The following is a 5752-nucleotide window of genomic DNA, read 5'->3' as shown; positions in this document are numbered from 1 at the left end:
TTCCTTTAGGTGTGCTGTTAGATTTTGTATTTGGGATTTTTCTTGTTTCTTGAGATAGGCCTGGATTGCAATGTATTTTCCTCTCAGGACTGCCTTCGCTGCATCCCAAAACGTCTGGATTGTTGTAATTTCATTTTCGTTTGTTTCCATATATTTTTTAATTTCTTCTCTAATTGCCTGGTTGACCCACTCATTCGTTAGTAGGGTGTTCTTTAACCTCCATGCTTTTGGAGGTTTGCCAGACTTTTTCCTGTGGTTGATTTCAAGCTTCATAGCATTGTGGTCTGAAAGTATGCCTGGTATGATTTCAATTCTTGTAAACTTATGAAGGGCTGTTTTGTGACCCAGTATATGATCTATCTTGGAGAATGTTCCATGTGCACTCGAGAAGAAAGTATATTCTGTTGCTTTGGGATGCAGAGTTCTAAATATATCTGTCAAGTCCATCTGATCCAATGTCTCATTCAGGGCCCTTGTTTCTTTATTGATCCTGTGTCTAGATGATCTATCCATTTCTGTAAGTTGGGTGTTAAAGTCCCCTGCAATTACCACATTCTTCTCAATAAGGTTGCTTATGTTTGTGAGTAATTGTTTTATATATTTGGGGCTCTGGTATTTGGCGCATAGACATTTATAATTGTTAGCTCTTCCTGGTGGATAGACCCTGTAACTATTATATAATGCCCTTCTTCATCTCTTGTTACAGCCTTTAGTTTAAAGTATAGTTTGTCTAATATAAGTATGGCTACTCCAGCTTTCTTTTCACTTCTAGTAGCATGATAGATAGTTCTCTACCCCCTCACCTGAAGGTGTCCTCAGGTCTAAAATGAGTCTCTTGTAGACAGCAAATAGATGGGTCTTGTTTTTTTTAATCCATTCTGATACCCTATGTCTTTTAGTTGGAGCATTTAGTCCATTTACATTCAGTGTTATTATAGAAAACAATGGGTTTAGAGTCATTGTGATATCTGTAGTGATGCTTGTGATGCATTGTGATGCTTCTAGTGATGTCTCTGATACTTTGTCTCATAGGATCCCCCTTAGGATCTCTTGTCGGGCTGGTTTAGTGGTGATGAATTCCTTCAGGTTTTGTTTGTTTGGGAAGACCTTTATCTCTCCTTCTATTCTAAAGGACAGACTTGCTGGATAAAGGATTCTTGGCTGCATATTTTTTCTGTTCATCACATTGAAGATTTCCTGCCATTCCTTTCTGGCCTGCCAAGTTTCAGTAGATAGATCCATCACTAGTTTTATCGGTCTCCCTTTATATGTTAAGAGCATGTTTATCCCTACCTGCTTTCAGAATTTTCTCTTTACTCTTGTATTTTGCCAGTTTCATCTGAAGGGAGTTCTCTGTGCCTCTTGGATTTCAATGCCTTTTTCCTTCCCCAGATCAGGGAAGTTCTCAGCTATTTTTTCAAGTACACCTTCAGCACCTTTCCCTCTCTCTTCCTCCCCTGGAATCCCAATTATGTGTATATTTTTGCGTTTAATTGTGTCACTGAGTTCTCTAATTCTCCCCTCATACTTCTGGATTTTTCTCTCTCTCTTTTTCTCAGCTTCCCCTTTTTCCATAATTTTATCTTCTAATTCACCTTTTCTCTCCTCTGCCTCTTCAATCCGAGCTGTGGTCGCCTCCATTTTATTTTGCAGCTCATTTATAGTATTTTTAGCTCCTCCTGACTGTTTCTTAGTCCCTTGATCTCTGTAGTAATAGATTCTCTGCTGCCCTCTATACTTTCTCAAGCCCAGCAATTAGTTTTATAACTATTATTTTAAATTCATTTTCTGTTACATTGCTTAAATCGTTTTTGATCAGTTCGTTAGCTGGCGCTACTTCCTGACGTTTCTTTGAGAAGGATTCTTCCGTTTCATCATTTAGGATAGTCCCTAGAGTGGCACACAACTGCAGGGTTCTTCCCCTGTGCTGTCTGGATTAACTTGCATTGATGGGTGGGGCCACAGTCAGACCTGATGTCTGCCCCCAGCCCACTGCTGGGGCCACAGTCAGACTGGTGTGTCTGTTATCTTCCCCTCTCCTAGGGGCAGGACTCACTGTGGAGTGGTGTGCCCCCTGTCTGGACTACTTGCACACTGCCAGGCTTGTGGTGCTGCTTCAATGGGATCTGGCGTATTAGCTGGGGTGGATCCACAAGGTGCACATGGCGGGAGGGGCAGACTCAGCTCACTTTGCCTTTGGTGGTCCACTTTGGAAGGGGCCCTGTGGCACTGGGAGGGGGGCAGAACCCTTGGAGGGATGGATCCAATGAAGCACAGCGTTGGGTGTTTGCCTGGTGCAAGCAAGTTCCGGAACGGGAACTGGTTCCCTTTGGGATTTTGGCTGGGGGATGGGCGAGGGAGATGGTGCTGGTGAGCCCCTTTGTTCCCCACCAAGCTGAGTTTTGTCCTCCAGGGCTCAACAACTCTCCCTCCCGTTGTCCTTCAGCCCTCCCACTTTCTGAGCAGAGCTGTTGACTTATAACATTCCAGATATTAAATCCTGCTGGCTGTCAGAACACACTCCATCTGGCCCCTCCACTTTTGCAAGCCAGAGTCTGGGGATCTGCCTTGCAGGGTGGGCTGCCCCTCCACCGCCCCGGCTCCCTCCCTCCAGTCCATATAGTGTGCACCGCCCCTCCGCCCTTCCTATCCTCTTCCGTGGGCCTCTAGTCTATGCTTGGCTCTGGAGAACCCATTCTGTTAGTCTTCTGGCAGTTTTCTGTGTTATTTAGGCAGATGTGGGTGGAATCTAAGTGGTCAGCAGGACGCGGCGAGTCCAGCATCCACCTATGCCGCCATCTTCCTCTGTCTTGAGTTTGGTAAGTTCTCTACCACTATTTTCATTTGTAATGAAACTCAGAAATTTAAAAAGCTGAGCACTTTTTATGATATCATTGTTGCTGTTACTTGAAAATATAATTTGCTAGAACACAAAAAGACCAAAATGAAAGTTTTTTTTTCTTTCCATGCTTAAAAGTGTAGCAGCTGCCTAGTTATTTTAGAACACTACTCTGATGTGTATAAAGTGATTGACTTTCTAGCTTGCCTTGTCCAGAGAATATTAAAACCCTAGGTTGAAGTTTAGCCATCTTACTTGGCTTTTTATTATTAATATGATATACTAAGGTAGATCCTTTTGAGAAGACAACTAGGTATTATGTATAAAATGTAATGTTGGTAATATTGATAGGTTAATAAAGATAATTGAGGGACACCTGGGTGGCTCAGTCATTTAAGGGTACGACTTTGGCTCAGGTCATAATCTTGTGGTTTGTGGGTTCAAGCCCCACATTGGGCTCTGTGTTGACAGCTCAGAGCCTGGAGCCTGCTTCAGATTCTGTGTCTCCCTCTCTTTCTTTCCCTCCTCTGCCCATGCTCTCTCTCTCTCTCTCTCTCTGTCTTTCTCAAAAATAAGTAAACATTAAAAAATATATAATTGAATCCATTAGTGGTCATGTATATGTTAATGACTGAATTAAATTATGTGAGAGAAATAAATTCTTTTTGATTACTGGTCTTAAATAAAGAACTAATGAATTTAGTAAACAATACAAAATCACTATATAAAATCATTTGTGTTTCTATATACTAATGGTGAATTTTTGGAAAGAGAAATTAAGAAAACAATCCCATTTACAGTAGCATCAAAAGCAGTAAAAAACTTAGAAATAAATTTAACTGAGGAGGTGAAAGATCCATACACTTAAAACTATAAGACATAGAAAGAAATTGAAGATACAAGTAAATGGAAATGTGTTCCATGTTTATGGATTCAAAAATTAATATCATGAAGTTGTTCATACTACTCAAAGTAATCTAGAAACTTAATAAAATCCATATAAAAATTCCAATAGTATTTTCACAGCAGTGAAACAAACAATGCTAAAATTTGTGTTAAATCACAATAGATGCTAAACACACAAAGCATTCTTGAGAAAGAACAAAGCTGGAAGCATTACACTTCTTTATGTCAAGCTATATTGCAAAGCTACAGTAATTAAAGCAATATGGTATTGACACAAAAACAGACACGTAGATCAATAATACAGAGTAGAAAGACCAGAAATATACTCATGCCTATATATGGTCAATTAATTTTTGACAACAGAGTCAAGAATATACAATGGAGAAAGGATAGTCTCTTTAACAAATGGTGGTGGGAAAACTGGATCACTTGCAAAAGAATGAGAGTGGACCCCTATTTTATCTCATACACAAAACTCAACTCAAAGTGGATTAAAATTTTCAACATAAGACCTGCAAACATAAAAGTCCTAGAAGACATAGAGAGTAATTTTCTTGATATGAGTCTTGGCAATGAGTTTTTGGATTTGGCACTAAAAGCAAAGGCAAGAAAACTTTAAAATAAGTGAGACTTCACCAAAGTAGAAAACTTCTCCACAGCAAAGGAAAACATGAAAAAAAAAAATGGAAAAGCAACATATGGAATGAGAGAAAATATTTGCAAACCACATATCCACTAAGGGGTTGAGATCTAAACTACACAAGGAGGCGCCTGGGTGGCTCAGTCAGTTGAGCGTCTGACTTGGGCTCAGGTCATGATCTTGCAGTTTGTGGCTATGAGCAAAAAAAACAAGGAACTTATCCAACTCAATAGCAAAAACCAAATAACTCCTTTGAAAAATGAGCAAAAGATCTGAATCAACGTTTTCTGAAAGAACTAATGGCTAATGGATACATTAAAAGGTGCTCAATATCACTAATCATTAAGGAAATGTAAATCAAAATCATAATGAGATATTGTCTCACACCTCTTAGGATGTTTATTATCAAAGTGACAAGAAATAACAAATGCTGGCAAAACTGTGGAGAAAAGGGAGCCCGTGTACTCTCTTGGTAAGAATGTAAATTGGTAAATCCACTACGGAAAACAATATGCAGATTTCTCAAGAAATTGATAATAGAAATAACACATGATCCAGAAATCCCTCTTCTGCATATATATCCAAAGGAAATGAAATTATTATCTCAAAGAGATACCTGTACTCTCATGTTCACTGGAACATTATTCACAATAACTGAGATATGGAAACAACCTAAATGTCCATTGATGGATGAGTGGATCAAGAAAATGTGAGGAATAGGGGAGCCTGGGTGGCTCAGTTGGTTAAGCGTCCGACTTCAGCTAGGTCACCATCTCACTGTGGGTTCAAGCCCTGCATCAGTCTCTTTGCTGACAGCTCAGAGCCTGGAGCCTGCTTCATATTGTGTCTCCCTGTCTCTGCCCCTCTCCTGCTCCTGCTCTGTCTCTCTCTGTCTCCAAAATAAATAAACATTAAAAAATTTAAAAAAAGAAAATGTGAGGAATGTATATTTATCTTATATGCTATATATACACTTTCCGTATATATATATACACACACACATTCTATTTTTAAATTCTTTTTGCATTCTGCACACCAACACAGAGTAATAGAAAATCACTTAAATATGTAGGAGCTCTTTACAATTAGATCCACAATTTATACATTTATTTTATGTGCATGTCAGTGAAAAATCATGAACTATTATGAAATAGGACAAAGTCTTTTATCAAAAAGAACAAAAAATCTTATGAAAGTATTGTCTAGGTATGAAGAAAGAGTATTGTACTCTGGTGTCTTCACATCCTTTTTTTCTGTGTATTTATATACAACATACTGTATCCTTGGATAAATTCATCCCATACTTATTCTTCCATTGTCTATATATATATATATATATATATATATATATATATAAATATAATATT

Source organism: Herpailurus yagouaroundi, unplaced genomic scaffold (assembly GCF_014898765.1).
Source record: "Herpailurus yagouaroundi ecotype Mexico unplaced genomic scaffold, PumYag 164, whole genome shotgun sequence".
Taxonomy (NCBI): Eukaryota; Metazoa; Chordata; class Mammalia; order Carnivora; family Felidae; genus Herpailurus; species Herpailurus yagouaroundi.
Note: the sequence above shows the minus strand (reverse complement) of the source record.